Raw genomic sequence first — 18,872 nt, 5'->3', positions numbered from 1 at the left:
ACAGCCTCCCCCCAGGAAATCCCAAAGACCCTTTCATCAACCTCCCCACCCAGGAAATCCCAAACACCCCTTCATCACCCTCCACCACCCCCCAGGAAATCCCAAAGACCCCTTCATCACCCTGCCCCCCAGGAAATCCCAAAGAACATTTTATCACCCTCCCCCCAGGAAATCCCAAAGACCCTTTCATTACCCTCCCCCCACCAGGAACTCCCAAAGACCCTTTCATCACACTCACCCCCACCAGGAATTCCTAAATACCCTTTCATCACCCTCCCCAGCAGGAAATCCCAAAAGACCCTTTCATCACCCACCCCGCCACCAGGAAATCCCAAAGTCCCTTTCATCACTCTCCCCCCCACCCCAGGAAATCCCAAAGACCCTTTCATCACCCACCCCCCCTCATGAAATTCCAAAGACTCTTTCATCACCCTCCCCCTCACCAGGAAATCCCAAAGACCCATTCATCATCCTCCCCCCCAGGAAATCGCAAAGACCCTTTCATCACACTCACCCCCACTAGGAATTCCCAAACACCCTCTCATCACCCTCCCCACCACCAGCAAATCCCAAAGACCCTTTCATCGCACTCCCGTCCCCTAGAAAATCCCAAAGACCCTTTCATCACCCTCCCCCCCATGAAATTCCAAAGACTCTTTCATTACACTCCCCAAGGAAATCCCAAAGACCCTTTCATCACCCTCACCCCCAGGAGATCCCAAAGACCCATTCATCATCCTCCCCCCAAGGAAATCGCAAAGACCCTTTCATCACACTCACCCCCACTAGGAATTCCCAAAGACCCTTTCATCACCCTCCCCACCACCAGGAAATCCCAAAGACCCTTTCATCACCCACGCCCCCACCCCTCAGGAAAAATCCAAAGACTCTTTCATCACCCTCCCCACCCCAGGAAATCCAAAAGACGCTTTCATCACACTCCCCTCCCAGGAAATCCGAACGCCCCCTTCATCACCCACCCCCCAGGAAATCCCAAAGACCCTTTCATCACCCTGCCCCCAGGAGATCCCAAAGAAACTTTTATCAAACTCCCCCCCACCTGGAAATCCCAAAGACCCTTTCATCCCCCACCCCCACCCAGGAAATCCAAAATACGCTTTCATCACCCTCCCCTCCCAGGAAATCCGAACGCCCCCTTCATCACCCACCCCCCAGGAAATCCCAAAGATCCTTTCATCATGCTCCCACCCAGGAAATCCCAAAGACCCCTTCATCACCCTCCCCCCCACAGAAATCCCAAAGTCCCCTTCATCACCCTCCCCCCCAGGAAATCCCAAAGACCATTTCATCACCCTCCACACCCCCAGGAAATCCCAAAGAAACTTTCATCACACTCCCCACCCCAGGAAATCCCAAAGACCCTTTCATCACCCTCCCCCCTCAGGAAATCCCATAGACCCTTTCATCACCCTCCCCCCCAGGAAATTCCAAAGACCCTTCCATCACCCGCCCCACCCCCCCACCCCAGGAAATCCCAAAGACCCTTTCAACAGCCTCCCCCCAGGAAATCCCAAAGACCCTTTCATCAACCTCCCCACCCAGGAAATCCCAAACACCCCTTCATCACCCTGCCCCCCAGAAAATCCCAAAGACCCCTTCATCACCCTGCCCCCCAGGAAATCCCAAAGAACATTTTATCACCCTCCCCCCAGGAAATCCCAAAGACCCTTTCATCACCCTCCCCCCCACCAGGAACTCCCAAAGACCCTTTCATCACACTCACCCCCACCAGGAATTCCCAAATACCCTTTCATCACCCTCCCCAGCAGGAAATCCCAAAAGACCCTTTCATCACCCACCCCGCCACCAGGAAATCCCAAAGTCCCTTTCATCACTCTCCCCCCCACCCCAGGAAATCCCAAAGACCCTTTCATCACCCACCCCCCCTCATGAAATTCCAAAGACCGTCTCATCACCCTCCCCACCACCAGCAAATCCCAAAGACCCTTTCATCGCACTCCCGTCCCCTAGAAAATCCCAAAGACCCTTTCATCACCCTCCCCTCCCAGGAAATCCAAAAGACGCTTTCATCACCCTCCCCTCCCAGGAAATCCGAACGCCCCCTTCATCACCCACCCCCCAGGATATCCCAAAGACCCTTTCATCACCCTGCCCCCAGGAGATCCCAAAGAAACTTTTATCAAACTCCCCCCCACCTGGAAATCCCAAAGACCCTTTCATCCCCCAACCCCACCCAGGAAATCCAAAAGACGCTTTCATCACCCTCCCCTCCCAGGAAATCCGAACGCCCCCTTCATCACCCACCCCCCAGGAAATCCCAGAGACCCTTTCATAACCCTGCCCCCAGCAACTCCCAAAGATCCTTTCATCATGCTCCCACCCAGGAAATCCCAAAGACCCCTTCATCACCCTCCCCCCCACGGAAATCCCAAAGTCCCCTTCATCACCCTCTCCCCCAAAGACCCTTTCATCACCCTCCCCCCTCAGGAAATCCCAAAGACCCTTTCATCACCCTCCCCCCCAGGAAATTCCAAAGACCCTTCCATCACCCTCCCCTCCCCCGCCCCAGGAAATCCCAAAGACCCATTCATCACTCTCCCTCCAGGAAATCCCAAAGACCCTTTCATCACACTCCCACTCAGGAAATCCCAAAGACTCGTTCATCACCCAACGCCCGAGGAAATCCCAAAGACCCCTTCATCAGTCTCGCCCCAGGAAATCCCAAAGACCCTTTATTTACCCTCCCTCTCAGGAAATAACAAAGACCCTTTCATCACCCTACCCCCTAGGAAATCCAAAAGACCATTTCATCACCCTCCCCCCACAGGAACTCCAAAAGACACTTTCATCATTCTCCCCCTCAGGAAATCCCAAAGACCCTTTCATCACCCTCCCGCCCAGGAAATCCCAAAGACCCTTTCATCAACCACCCGCCCAGGAAATCCCAAAGACCATTTCATCACCCTCCCCCCACAGGAAATCCAAAAGACCCTATCATCACTCTCCCCCTCAGGAAACCCCAAAGAACCCTTCGTCACCCTCCCCCACAGGAAATCCCAAAGACCCTTTCATCACCCTCCACCCCCCCCAGGAAATCCCAAAGACCCTTTCAACAGCCTCCCCCCAGGAAATCCCAAAGACCCTTTCATCAACCTCCCCACCCAGGAAATCCCAAACACCCCTTCATCACCCACCTCCGCCCCCCAGGAAATCCCAAAGACCCTTTCATCACCCACCCCTCCCACGGAATGCCAAAGACCCTTTCATCACCCTCCCACCCAGAAAATCCCAAAGACCTCTTCATCACCCTCCCCCCCTCCACGGAAATCCCAAATTCCCCTTCATCACCCTCCCCCTCAGGAAATCCCAAAGACCCTTTCATCACCCTCCCACCCAGGAAATCCCAAAGACCTCTTCATCACCCTCCCCCCCCCACGGAAATCCCAAATTCCCCTTCATCACCCTCCCCCCCAGGAAATCCCAAAGACCCTTTCATCACCCTTCCCCCGCCCCAGGAAATCCCAAAGACACTTTCATCACACTCCCCACCACAGGAAATCCCAAAGACCCTTTCATCACCCTCCCCCCCCAGGAAATCCCAAAGGCCCTTTCATCACCTCACCCCCAATAAATTCCAAAGACCCTTTCATCACCCTCCCCCCCAGGAAATCCCAAAGTCCCTTTCATCACTCTCCCCTCCAGGAAATCCCAAAGACCCTTTCATCACCCTCCCCCTCAGGAAATCCCAAAGACTCTTTCACCACCAAACGCCGAAGGAAATCCCGAAGATCCCTTCATCATTCTCCCCCCAGGAAATCACAAAGACCCTTTTTTCACCCTCCCCCTCAAGGAAATCCCAAAGCGCCTTTCATCACCCTCCCCGCCCAGGAAATCCCAAAGACCCTTCAATCACCCTCCCTCTCATGAAATCCCAAAGACCCTTTCATCACCCTCCCCGCCAGGAAATCCCAAAGACCATTTCATCTCCCTCCCCCCACAGGAAATCCAAAAGACCCTTTCATCACTCTCCCCCTCAGGAAATCCCAAAGACCCTTTCATCACCCTCCCACCCAGAAAATCCCAAAGCGCCTTTCATCACCCTCCCCGCCCAGGAAATCCCAAAGACCCTTCAATCACCCTCCCTCTCATGAAATCCCAAAGACCCTTTCATCACCCTCCCCCCCAGGAAATCCAAAAGACCCTTTCATCACCCTCCCCGCCCCAGGAAATCCCAAAGACCCTTTCAGCAGCCTCCCCCGAGGAAATCCCAAAGACCCTTTCATCAACCTCCTCACCCACGAATTCGCAAACACCCCTTCATCACCCTCCACCACCCCCCAGGAAATCCCAAAGACCCCTTCATTACCCTGCCCCCCAGGAAATCTCAAAGAACATTTTATCACCCTCCCCCCATGAAATCCCAAAGACCCTTTCATCACCCTCCCCCCCACCAGGAAATCCCAAAGACCCTTTCATCACACTCTCCCCCACCAGGTTTTCCCAAATACCCTTTCATCACCCTCCCCAGCAGGAAATCCCAAAAGACCCTTTCATCACCCTCCCCGCTACCAGGAAATCCCAAAGTCCCTTTCATCACTCTCCCCGCCACCCCAGGAAATCCCAAAGACCCTTTCATCACCCACCCCCCCTCATGAAATTCCAAAGACTCTTTCATCACCCTCCCCCTCACCAGGAAATCCCAAAGACCCTTTCATCACCCTCCCCCCGAGGAAATCGCAAAGACCCTTTCATCACACTCACCCCCACTAGGAATTCCCAAAGACCCTTTCATCACCCTCCCCACCACCAGGAAATCCCAAAGACCCTTTCATCGCACTCCCGCCCCCTAGAAAATCCCAAAGACCCTTTCATCACCCTCCCCCCACATGAAATTCCAAAGACTCTTTCATTACACTCACCCAAGGAAATCCTAAAGACCCTTTCATCACCCTCCACCCCAGGAGATCCCAAAGACCCTTTCATCACCCTCCCCCTCCCAGGAATTCCCTAAGACCCTTTCATCACCCTCCCCCCCACCAGGAAATCCCAAAGACCCTTTTATCACCCACACCCCCACCCCTCAGGAAAAATCCAAAGACTCTTTCATCACCCTCCCCTCCCAGGAAATCCAAAAGACGCTTTCATCATCCTCCCCTCCCAGGAAATCCGAACGCCCCCTTCATCACCCACCCCCCAGGAAATCCCAAAGACCCTTTCATCACCCTGTCCCCAGGAGATCCCAAAGAACCTTTTATCAAACTCCCCCCCTCCACCTGGAAATCCCAAAGACCCTTTCATCACCCACCCCCAGCCAGGAAATCCAAAAGACGCTTTCATCACCCTGCCCTCCCAGGAAATCCAAACGCCCCCTTCATCACCCACCGCCCAGGAAATCCCAGAGACCCTTTCATCACCCTGCCCCCAGCAACTCCCAAAGATCCTTTCATCATGCTCCCACCCAGGAAATCCCAAAGACCCCTTCATCACCCTCCCCCCCACGGAAATCCCAAAGTCCCCTTCATCACCCTCTCCCCCAAAGACCCTTTCATCACCCACCCCCCTCAGGAAATCCCAAAGACCCTTTCATCACCCTCCCCCCCAGAAAATTCCAAGACCCTTCCATCACCCTCCCCTCCCCCGCCCCAGGAAATCCCAAAGACCCTTTCATCACTCTCCCCTCCAGGAAATCCCAAAGACCCTTTCATCACACTCCCACTCAGGAAATCCCAAGGACTCGTTCATCACCCAACGCCCGAGGAAATCCCAAAGACCCCTTCATCAGTCTCCCCCCAGGAAATCCCAAAGACCCTTTATTCACCCTCCCTCTCAGGAAATAACAAAGACCATTTCATCACCCTCCCCCCACAGGAACTCCAAAATACACTTTCATCACTCTCCCCCTCAGGAAATCCCAAAGACCCTTTCATCACCCTCCCACCCAGGAAATCCCAAAGACCCTTTCATCAACCACCCGCCCAGGAAATCCCAAAGACCATTTCATCACCCTCCCCCCACAGGAAATCCAAAAGACCCTTTCATCACTCACCCCCTCAGGAAACCCCAAAGAACCCTTCGTCACCCTCCCCCACAGGAAATCCCAAAGACCCTTTCATCACCCTCCCCCCGCCCAGGAAATCCCAAAGACCCTTTCAACAGCCTCCCCCCAGGAAATCCCAAAGACCCTTTTATCAACCTCCCCACCCAGGAAATCCCAAACAGCCCTTCATCACCCACCACCCCCCCCAGGAAATCCCAAAGACCCCTTCATCACCCTGCCCCCCAGGAAATCCCAAAGAACATTTTATCACCCTCCCCCCAGGAAATCCCAAAGACCCATTCATTACACTCACACCCAGCAGGAAATCCCAAAAGACCCTTTTGTCACCATCCCCGCCACCAGGAAATCCCAAAGACCCTTTTATAAAACTCACCCCCCCACCTGGAAATCCCAAAGACCCTTTCATCACCCACGCCCAGCCAGGAAATCCAAAAGACGCTTTCATCACCCTCCCCTCCCAGGAAATCCAAACGCCCCCTTCATCACCCACCCCCCAGGAAATCCCAGAGACCCTTTCATCACCCTGCCCCCAGCAACTCCCAAAGATCCTTTCATCATGCTCCCACCCAGGAAATCCCAAAGACCCCTTCATCACCCTCTCCCCCACGGAAATCCCAAAGTCCCCTTCATCACCCTCTCCCCCAAAGACCCTTTCATCACCCTCCCCCCTCAGGAAATCCCAAAGACTCTTTCATCACCCTCCCCCCAGGAAATTCCAAAGACCCTTCCATCACTCTCCCCTCCAGGAAATCCCAAAGACCCTTTCATCACACTCCCACTCAGGAAATCCCAAAGACTCATTCATCACCCAACGCCTGAGGAAATCCCAAAGACCCCTTCATCAGTCTCCCCCCAGGAATACCCAAAGACCCTTTATTCACCCTCCCTCTCAGGAAATAACAAAGACCATTTCATCACCCTCCCCCCACAGGAACTCCAAAAGACACTTTCATCACTCTCCCCCTCAGGAAATCCCAAAGACCCTTTCATCACCCTCCCACCCAGGAAATCCCAAAGACCCTTTCATCAACCACCCGCCCAGGAAATTCCAAAGACCATTTCATCACCCTCCCCCCACAGGAAATCCAAAAGACCCTTTCATCACTCTCCCCCTCAGGAAACCCCAAAGAACCCTTCGTCACCCTCCCCCACAGGAAATCCCAAAGACCCTTTCATCACCCTCCCCCCGCCCAGGAATCCCAAAGACCCTTTCAACAGCCTCCCCCCAGGAAATCCCAAAGACCCTTTCATCAACCTCCCCACCCAGGAAATCCCAAACACCCCTTCATCACCCACCACCCACCCCCCAGGAAATCCCAAAGACCCCTTCATCACCCTGCCCCCCAGGAAATCCCAAAGAACATTTTATCACCCTCCCCCCAGGAAATCCCAAAGACCCTTTCATTACACTCACACCCAGCAGGAAATCCCAAAAGACCCTTTTGTCACCATCCCCGCCACCAGGAAATCCCAAAGACCCTTTTATAAAACTCACCCCCCCACCAGGAAATCCCAAAGACCCTTTCATCACCCACCCCCACCCAGGAAATCCAAAAGACGCTTTCATCACCCTCCCCTCCCAGGAAATCCCAAAGACCCTTTCAACACCCTCCCCCCACAGGAAATCTGAACGACCCCTTCATCACCCACCCCCCAGGAAATCCCAAAGACCCTTTCATCACCCTCCTCCCAGGAAATCCTAAAGACCCTTTCATCACCCTCCCACACAGGAAATCCCAAAGACCCCTTCATCACTCTTCCACCCCCCACCCCCCCAGGAAGTCCCAAAGACCCTTTCATCACTGTCCCCCCCAGGAGATCCCTAAGACCCTTTCATCACCCTCCCCCCCACCAGGAAATCCCAAAGACCCTTTCATCACCCACACCCCCACCCCTCAGGAAAAATCCAAAGACTCTTTCATCACCCTCCCCTCCCAGGAAATCCAAAAGACGCTTTCATCACCCTCCCCTCCCAGGAAATCCGAACGCCCCCTTCATCACCCACCCCCCAGGAAATCCCAAAGACCCTTTCATCACCCTGTCCCCAGGAGATCCCAAAGAACCTTTTATCAAACTCCCCCGCCCCCTAGAAAATCCCAAAGACCCTTTCATCACCCTCCCCCCCCATGAAATTCCAAAGACTCTTTCATTACACTCCCCCAAGGAAATCCCAAAGACCCTTTCATCACCCTCCACCCCAGGAGATCCCAAAGACCCTTTCATCACCCTCCCCCTCCCAGGAATTCTAAAGACCCTTTCATCATCCTCCCCCCCACCAGGAAATCCCAAAGACCCTTTCATCACCCACACCACCACCCCTCAGGAAAAATCCAAAGACCCTTTCATCACCCTCCCCCCCAGGAAATCCCAAAGACCCTTTCATCACCCTCCTCCCACAGGAAATCCCAAAGACCCTTTTTTCACCCTGCCCCTCAAGGAAATCCCAAAGCGCCTTTCATCACCCTCCCCGCCCAGGAAATCCCAAAGACCCTTCAATCACCCTCCCTCTCATGAAATCCCAAAGACCCTTTCATCACCCTCCCCCCCAGGAAATCCCAAAGACCATTTCATCACCCTCCCCCCACAGGAAATCCAAAAGACCCTTCAATCACCCTCCCTCTCATGAAATCCCAAAGACCCTTTCATCACCCTCCCCGCCCAGGAAATCCCAAAGACCCTTCAATCACCCTCCCTCTCATGAAATCCCAAAGACCCTTTCATCACCCTCCCCCCCAGGAAATCCCAAAGACCATTTCATCACCCTCCCCCCACAGGAAATCCAAAAGACCCTTCAATCACCCTCCCTCTCATGAAATCCCAAAGACCCTTTCATCACCCTCCCCCCCAGGAAATCCAAAAGACCCTTTCATCACCCTCCCCGCCCCAGGAAATCCCAAAGACCCTTTCAGCAGCCTCCCCCGAGGAAATCCCAAAGACCCTTTCATCAACCTCCTCACCCAGGAATTCGCAAACACCCCTTCATCACCCTCCACCACCCCCCTTTCTTTTTTCTTTTTGGGCCTCCTTATCTCGAGAGACAATGGATACGCGCCTGGAGGTGGTCAGTGGTTTGTGAAGCAGCGCCTGGAGTGGCTATAAAGGCCAATTCTGGAGTGACAGGCTCTTCCACAGGTGCTGCAGAGAAATCTGTTCGTTGGGGCCGTTGCACAGTTGGCTCTCCCCTTGCGCCTCTGTCTTTTTTCCTGCCAACTACTAAGTCTCTTCGACTCGCCACAATTCAGCCCCGTCTTCATGGCTGCCCGCCAGCTCTGGCGAATGCGTCTGCCTGCAATGAATTTGGCCTAACCATCAGCCTCAAGAAAACGAACATCATGGGGCAGGATGTCAGAAATGCTCCATCCATCAATATTGGCGACCACGCTCTGGAAGTGGTTCAAGAGTTCACCTACCTAGGCTCAACTATCACCAGTAACCTGTCTCTAGATGCAGAAATCAACAAGCGCATGGGTAAGGCTTCCACTGCTATGTTCAGACTGGCCAAGAGAGTGTGGGAAAATGGCGCACTGACACGGAACACAAAAGTCCGACTGTATCAGGCCTGTGTCCTCAGTACCTTGCTCTACGGCAGCGAGGCCTGGACAACGTATGCCAGCCAAGAGCGACGTCTCAATTCATTCCATCTTCGCTGCCTTCGGAGAATACTTGGCATCAGGTGGCAGGACTATATCTCCAACACAGAAGTCCTTGAAGCGGCCAACATCCCCAGCTTATACACACTACTGAGTCAGCGGCGCTTGAGATGGCTTGGCCATGTGAGCCGCATGGAAGATGGCAGGATCCCCAAAGACACATTGTACAGCGAGCTCGCCACTGGTATCAGACCCACCGGCCGTCCATGTCTCCGTTATAAAGACGTCTGCAAACGCGACATGAAATCGTGTGACCACCCCCCAGGAAATCCCAAAGACCCCTTCATTACCCTGCCCCCCAGGAAATCTCAAAGAACATTTTATCACCCTCCCCCCATGAAATCCCAAAGACCCTTTCATCACCCTCCCCCCCACCAGGAAATCCCAAAGACCCTTTCATCACACTTTCCCCCACCAGGTTTTCCCAAATACCCTTTCATCACCCTCCCCAGCAGGAAATCCCAAAAGACCCTTTCATCACCCTCCCCGCGACCAGGAAATCCCAAAGTCCCTTTCATCACTCTCCCCGCCACCCCAGGAAATCCCAAAGACCCTTTCATCACCCACCCCGCCTCATGAAATTCCAAAGACTCTTTCATCACCCTCCCCCTCACCAGGAAATCCCAAAGACCCTTTCATCACCCTCCCCCCGAGGAAATCGCAAAGACCCTTTCATCACACTCACCCCCACTAGGAATTCCCAAAGACCCTTTCATCACCCTCCCCACCACCAGGAAATCCCAAAGACCCTTTCATCGCACTCCCGCCCCCTAGAAAATCCCAAAGACCCTTTCATCACCCTCCCCCCACATGAAATTCCAAAGACTCTTTCATTACACTCACCCAAGGAAATCCTAAAGACCCTTTCATCACCCTCCACCCCAGGAGATCCCAAAGACCCTTTCATCACCCTCCCCCTCCCAGGAATTCCCTAAGACCCTTTCATCACCCTCCCCCCCACCAGGAAATCCCAAAGACCCTTTTATCACCCACACCCCCACCCCTCAGGAAAAATCCAAAGACTCTTTCATCACCCTCCCCTCCCAGGAAATCCAAAAGACGCTTTCATCATCCTCCCCTCCCAGGAAATCCGAACGCCCCCTTCATCACCCTGTCCCCAGGAGATCCCAAAGAACCTTTTATCAAACTCCCCCCCTCCACCTGGAAATCCCAAAGACCCTTTCATCACCCACCCCCAGCCAGGAAATCCAAAAGACGCTTTCATCACCCTCCCCTCCCAGGAAATCCAAACGCCCCCTTCATCACCCACCGCCCAGGAAATCCCAGAGACCCCTTCATCACCCTCCCCCCCACGGAAATCCCAAAGTCCCCTTCATCACCCTCTCCCCCAAAGACCCTTTCATCACCCACCCCCCTCAGGAAATCCCAAAGACCCTTTCATCACCCTCCCCCCCAGGAAATTCCAAGACCCTTCCATCACCCTCCCCTCCCCCGCCCCAGGAAATCCCAAAGACCCTTTCATCACTCTCCCCTCCAGGAAATCCCAAAGACCCTTTCATCACACTCCCACTCAGGAACTCCAAAAGACACTTTCATCACTCTCCCCCTCAGGAAATCCCAAAGACCCTTTCATCACCCTCCCACCCAGGAAATCCCAAAGACCCTTTCATCAACCACCCGCCCAGGAAATCCCAAAGACCATTTCATCACCCTCCCCCCACAGGAAATCCAAAAGACCCTTTCATCACTCTGCCCCTCAGGAAACCCCAAAGAACCCTTCGTCACCCTCCCCCACAGGAAATCCCAAAGACCCTTTCATCACCCTCCCCCCGCCCAGGAAATCCCAAAGACCCTTTCAACAGCCTCCCCCCAGGAAATCCCAAAGACCCTTTCATCAACCTCCCCACCCAGGAAATCCCAAACACCCCTTCATCACCCACCACCCCCCCCAGGAAATCCCAAAGACCCCTTCATCACCCTGCCCCCCAGGAAATCCCAAAGAACATTTTATCACCCTCCCCCCAGGAAATCCCAAAGACCCATTCATCACCCTCCCACCCACCAGGAAATCCCAAAGACCCTTTCATTACACTCACACCCAGCAGGAAATCCCAAAAGACCCTTTTGTCACCATCCCCGCCACCAGGAAATCCCAAAGACCCTTTTATAAAACTCACCCCCCCACCTGGAAATCCCAAAGACCCTTTTATCACCCACGCCCAGCCAGGAAATCCAAAAGACGCTTTCATCACCCTCCCCTCCCAGGAAATCCAAACGCCCCCTTCATCACCCACCCCCCAGGAAATCCCAGAGACCCTTGCATCGCCCTGCCCCCAGCAACTCCCAAAGATCCTTTCATCATGCTCCCACCCAGGAAATCCCAAAGACCCCTTCATCACCCTCTCCCCCATGGAAATCCCAAAGTCCCCTTCATCACCCTCTCCCCCAAAGACACTTTCATCACCCTCCCCCCTCAGGAAATCCCAAAGACTCTTTCATCACCCTCCCCCCAGGAAATTCCAAAGACCCTTCCATCACTCTCCCCTCCAGGAAATCCCAAAGACCCTTTCATCACACTCCCACTCAGGAAATCCCAAAGACTCGTTCATCACCCAACGCCTGAGGAAATCCCAAAGACCCCTTCATCAGTCTCCCCCCAGGAAATCCCAAAGACCCTTTATTCACCCTCCCTCTCAGGAAATAACAAAGACCATTTCATCACCCTCCCCCCACAGGAACTCCAAAAGACACTTTCATCACTCTCCCCCTCAGGAAATCCCAAAGACCCTTTCATCACCCTCCCACCCAGGAAATCCCAAAGACCCTTTCATCAACCACCCGCCCAGGAAATCCCAAAGACCATTTCATCACCCTCCCCCCACAGGAAATCCAAAAGACCCTTTCATCACTCTCCCCCTCAGGAAACCCCAAAGAACCCTTCGTCACCCTCCCCCACAGGAAATCCCAAAGACCCTTTCATCACCCTCCCCCCGCCCAGGAATCCCAAAGACCCTTTCAACAGCCTCCCCCCAGGAAATCCCAAAGACCCTTTCATCAACCTCCCCACCCAGGAAATCCCAAACACCCCTTCATCACCCACCACCCACCCCCCAGGAAATCCCAAAGACCCCTTCATCACCCTGCCCCCCAGGAAATCCCAAAGACCCTTTCATCACACTCCCACTCAGGAAATCCCAAAGACTCGTTCATCACCCAACGCCTGAGGAAATCCCAAAGACCCCTTCATCAGTCTCCCCCCAGGAAATCCCAAAGACCCTTTATTCACCCTCCCTCTCAGGAAATAACAAAGACCATTTCATCACCCTCCCCCCACAGGAACTCCAAAAGACACTTTCATCACTCTCCCCCTCAGGAAATCCCAAAGACCCTTTCATCACCCTCCCACCCAGGAAATCCCAAAGACCCTTTCATCAACCACCCGCCCAGGAAATCCCAAAGACCATTTCATCACCCTCCCCCCACAGGAAATCCAAAAGACCCTTTCATCACTCTCCCCCTCAGGAAACCCCAAAGAACCCTTCGTCACCCTCCCCCACAGGAAATCCCAAAGACCCTTTCATCACCCTCCCCCCGCCCAGGAATCCCAAAGACCCTTTCAACAGCCTCCCCCCAGGAAATCCCAAAGACCCTTTCATCAACCTCCCCACCCAGGAAATCCCAAACACCCCTTCATCACCCACCACCCACCCCCCAGGAAATCCCAAAGACCCCTTCATCACCCTGCCCCCCAGGAAATCCCAAAGACCCTTTCATTACACTCACACCCAGCAGGAAATCCCAAAAGACCCTTTTGTCACCATCCCCGCCACCAGGAAATCCCAAAGACCCTTTTATAAAACTCACCCCCCCACCAGGAAATCCCAAAGACCCTTTCATCACCCACCCCCACCCAGGAAATCCAAAAGACGCTTTCATCACCCTCCCCTCCCAGGAAATCCCAAAGACCCTTTCAACACCCTCCCCCCACAGGAAATCTGAACGACCCCTTCATCACCCACCCCCCAGGAAATCCCAAAGACCCTTTCATCACCCTGCTCCCAGGAAATCCTAAAGACCCTTTCATCACCCTCCCACACAGGAAATCCCAAAGACCCCTTCATCACTCTTCCACCCCCCACCCCCCCAGGAAGTCCCAAAGACCCTTTCATCACTGTCCCCCCCAGGAGATCCCTAAGACCCTTTCATCACCCTCCCCCCCACCAGGAAATCCCAAAGACCCTTTCATCACCCACACCCCCACCCCTCAGGAAAAATCCAAAGACTCTTTCATCACCCTCCCCTCCCAGGAAATCCAAAAGACGCTTTCATCACCCTCCCCTCCCAGGAAATCCGAACGCCCCCTTCATCACCCACCCCCCAGGAAATCCCAAAGACCCTTTCATCACCCTGTCCCCAGGAGATCCCAAAGAACCTTTTATCAAACTCCCCCACCACCAGGAAATCCCAAAGACCCTTTCATCGCACTCCCAACCCCTAGAAAATCCCAAAGACCCTTTCATCACCCTCCCCCCCCATGAAATTCCAAAGACTCTTTCATTACACTCCCCCAAGGAAATCCCAAAGACCCTTTCATCACCCTCCACCCCAGGAGATCCCAAAGACCCTTTCATCACCCTCCCCCTCCCAGGAATTCCCTCAGACCCTTTCATCATCCTCCCCCCCACCAGGAAATCCCAAAGACCCTTTCATCACCCACACCACCACCCCTCAGGAAAAATCCAAAGACCCTTTCATCACCCTCCCCCCCAGGAAATCCCAAAGACCCTTTCATCACCCTCCTCCCACAGGAAATACCAAAGACCCTTTTTTCACCCTCACCCTCAAGGAAATCCCAAAGCGCCTTTCATCACCCTCCCCGCCCAGGAAATCCCAAAGACCCTTCAATCACCCTCCCTCTCATGAAATCCCAAAGACCCTTTCATCACCCTCCCCCCCAGGAAATCCCAAAGACCATTTCATCACCCTCCCCCCACAGGAAATCCAAAAGAACCTTTCATCACTCTCCCCCTCAGGAAATCCCAAAGACCCTTTCATCACCCTCCCACCCAGGAAATCCCAAAGCGCCTTTCATCACCCTCCCCGCCCAGGAAATCCCAAAGACCCTTCAATCACCCTCCCTCTCATGAAATCCCAAAGACCCTTTCATCACCCTCCCCCCCAGGAAATCCAAAAGACCCTTTCATCACCCTCCCCGCCCCAGGAAATCCCAAAGACCCTTTCAGCAGCCTCCCCCGAGGAAATCCCAAAGACCCTTTCATCAATCTCCTCACCCAGGAATTCGCAAACACCCCTTCATCATCCTCCACCACCCCCCAGGAAATCCCAAAGACCCCTTCATTACCCTGCCCCCCAGGAAATCTCAAAGAACATTTTATCACCCTCCCCCCATGAAATCCCAAAGACCCTTTCATCACCCTCCCCCCCACCAGGAAATCCCAAAGACCCTTTCATCACACTCTCCCCCACCAGGTTTTCCCAAATACCCTTTCATCACCCTCCCCAGCAGGAAATCCCAAAAGACCCTTTCATCACCCTCCCCGCTACCAGGAAATCCCAAAGTCCCTTTCATCACTCTCCCCGCCACCCCAGGAAATCCCAAAGACCCTTTCATCACCCACCCCCCCTCATGAAATTCCAAAGACTCTTTCATCACCCTCCCCCTCACCAGGAAATCCCAAAGACCCTTTCATCACCCTCCCCCCGAGGAAATCTCAAAGACCCTTTCATCACACTCACCCCCACTAGGAATTCCCAAAGACCCTTTCATCACCCTCCCCACCACCAGGAAATCCCAAAGACCCTTTCATCGCACTCCCGCCCCCTAGAAAATCCCAAAGACCCTTTCATCACCCTCCCCCCACATGAAATTCCAAAGACTCTTTCATTACACTCCCCCAAGGAAATCCCAAAGACCCTTTCATCACCCTCCACCCCAGGAGATCCCAAAGACCCTTTCATCACCCTCCCCCTCCCAGGAATTCCCTAAGACCCTTTCATCACCCTCCCCCCCACCAGGAAATCCCAAAGACCCTTTTATCACCCACACCCCCACCCCTCAGGAAAAATCCAAAGACTCTTTCATCACCCTCCCCTCCCAGGAAATCCAAAAGACGCTTTCATCATCCTCCCCTCCCAGGAAATCCGAACGCCCCCTTCATCACCCACCCCCCAGGAAATCCCAAAGACCCTTTCATCACCCTGTCTCCAGGAGATCCCAAAGAACCTTTTATCAAACTCCCCCCCTCCACCTGGAAATCCCAAAGACCCTTTCATCACCCACCCCCAGCCAGGAAATCCAAAAGACGCTTTCATCACCCTCCCCTCCCAGGAAATCCAAACGCCCCCTTCATCACCCACCGCCCAGGAAATCCCAGAGACCCTTTCATCACCCTGCCCCCAGCAACTCCCAAAGATCCTTTCATCATGCTCCCACCCAGGAAATCCCAAAGACCCCTTCATCACCCTCCCCACCACGGAAATCCCAAAGTCCCCTTCATCACCCTCTCCCCCAAAGACCCTTTCATCACCCACCCCCCTCAGGAAATCCCAAAGACCCTTTCATCACCCTCCCCCCCAGGAAATTCCAAGACCCTTCCATCACCCTCCCCTCCCCCGCCCCAGGAAATCCCAAAGACCCTTTCATCACTCTCCCCTCCAGGAAATCCCAAAGACCCCTTCATCAGTCTCCCCCCAGGAAATCCCAAAGACCCTTTATTCACCCTCCCTCTCAGGAAATAACAAAGACCATTTCATCACCCTCCCCCCACAGGAACTCCAAAAGACACTTTCATCACTCTCCCCCTCAGGAAATCCCAAAGACCCTTTCATCACCCTCCCACCCAGGAAATCCCAAAGACCCTTTCATCAACCACCCGCCCAGGAAATCCCAAAGACCATTTCATCACCCTCCCCCCACAGGAAATCCAAAAGACCCTTTCATCACTCTCCCCCTCAGGAAACCCCAAAGAACCCTTCGTCACCCTCCCCCACAGGAAATCCCAAAGACCCTTTCATCACCCTCCCCCCGCCCAGGAAATCCCAAAGACCCTTTCAACAGCCTCCCCCCAGGAAATCCCAAAGACCCTTTCATCAACCTCCCCACCCAGGAAATCCCAAACACCCCTTCATCACCCACCACCCCCCCCCAGGAAATCCCAAAGACCCCTTCATCACCCTGCCCCCCAGGAAATCCCAAAGAACATTTTATCACCCTCCCCCCAGGAAATCCCAAAGACCCATTCATCACCCTCCCACCCACCAGGAAATCCCAAAGACCCTTTCATTACACTCACACCCAGCAGGAAATCCCAAAAGACCCTTTTGTCACCATCCCCGCCACCAGGAAATCCCAAAGACCCTTTTATAAAACTCACCCCCCCACCTGGAAATCCCAAAGACCCTTTTATCACCCACGCCCAGCCAGGAAATCCAAAAGACGCTTTCATCACCCTCCCCTCCCAGGAAATCCAAACGCCCCCTTCATCACCCACCCCCCAGGAAATCCCAGAGACCCTTGCATCGCCCTGCCCCCAGCAACTCCCAAAGATCCTTTCATCATGCTCCCACCCAGGAAATCCCAAAGACCCCTTCATCACCCTCTCCCCCATGGAAATCCCAAAGTCCCCTTCATCACCCTCTCCCCCAAAGACACTTTCATCACCCTCCCCCCTCAGGAAATCCCAAAGACTCTTTCATCACCCTCCCCCCAGGAAATTCCAAAGACCCTTCCATCACTCTCCCCTCCAGGAAATCCCAAAGACCCTTTCATCACACTCCCACTCAGGAAATCCCAAAGACTCGTTCATCACCCAACGCCTGAGGAAATCCCAAAGACCCCTTCATCAGTCTCCCCCCAGGAAATCCCAAAGACCCTTTATTCACCCTCCCTCTCAGGAAATAACAAAGACCATTTCATCACCCTCCCCCCACAGGAACTCCAAAAGACACTTTCATCACTCTCCCCCTCAGGAAATCCCAAAGACCCTTTCATCACCCTCCCACCCAGGAAATCCCAAAGACCCTTTCATCAACCACCCGCCCAGGAAATCCCAAAGACCATTTCATCACCCTCCCCCCACAGGAAATCCAAAAGACCCTTTCATCACTCTCCCCCTCAGGAAACCCCAAAGAACCCTTCGTCACCCTCCCCCACAGGAAATCCCAAAGACCCTTTCATCACCCTCCCCCCGCCCAGGAATCCCAAAGACCCTTTCAACAGCCTCCCCCCAGGAAATCCCAAAGACCCTTTCATCAACCTCCCCACCCAGGAAATCCCAAACACCCCTTCATCACCCACCACCCACCCCCCAGGAAATCCCAAAGACCCCTTCATCACCCTGCCCCCCAGGAAATCCCAAAGACCCTTTCATCACACTCCCACTCAGGAAATCCCAAAGACTCGTTCATCACCCAACGCCTGAGGAAATCCCAAAGACCCCTTCATCAGTCTCCCCCCAGGAAATCCCAAAGACCCTTTATTCACCCTCCCTCTCAGGAAATAACAAAGACCATTTCATCACCCTCCCCCCACAGGAACTCCAAAAGACACTTTCATCACTCTCCCCCTCAGGAAATCCCAAAGACCCTTTCATCACCCTCCCACCCAGGAAATCCCAAAGACCCTTTCATCAACCACCCGCCCAGGAAATCCCAAAGACCATTTCATCACCCTCCCCCCACAGGAAATCCAAAAGACCCTTTCATCACTCTCCCCCTCAGGAAACCCCAAAGAACCCTTCGTCACCCTCCCCCACAGGAAATCCCAAAGACCCTTTCATCACCCTCCCCCCGCCCAGGAATCCCAAAGACCCTTTCAACAGCCTCCCCCCAGGAAATCCCAAAGACCCTTTCATCAACCTCCCCACCCAGGAAATCCCAAACACCCCTTCATCACCCACCACCCACCCCCCAGGAAATCCCAAAGACCCCTTCATCACCCTGCCCCCCAGGAAATCCCAAAGACCCTTTCATTACACTCACACCCAGCAGGAAATCCCAAAAGACCCTTTTGTCACCATCCCCGCCACCAGGAAATCCCAAAGACCCTTTTATAAAACTCACCCCCCCACCAGGAAATCCCAAAGACCCTTTCATCACCCACCCCCACCCAGGAAATCCAAAAGACGCTTTCATCACCCTCCCCTCCCAGGAAATCCCAAAGACCCTTTCAACACCCTCCCCCCACAGGAAATCTGAACGAC

The sequence above is a fragment of the Heterodontus francisci genome, chromosome 41, assembly GCF_036365525.1.
Source record: "Heterodontus francisci isolate sHetFra1 chromosome 41, sHetFra1.hap1, whole genome shotgun sequence".
Lineage (NCBI taxonomy): Eukaryota > Metazoa > Chordata > Chondrichthyes > Heterodontiformes > Heterodontidae > Heterodontus > Heterodontus francisci.
The sequence above is the reverse complement of the archived record's forward strand: the minus strand, read 5'-3'. Positions refer to the sequence as shown.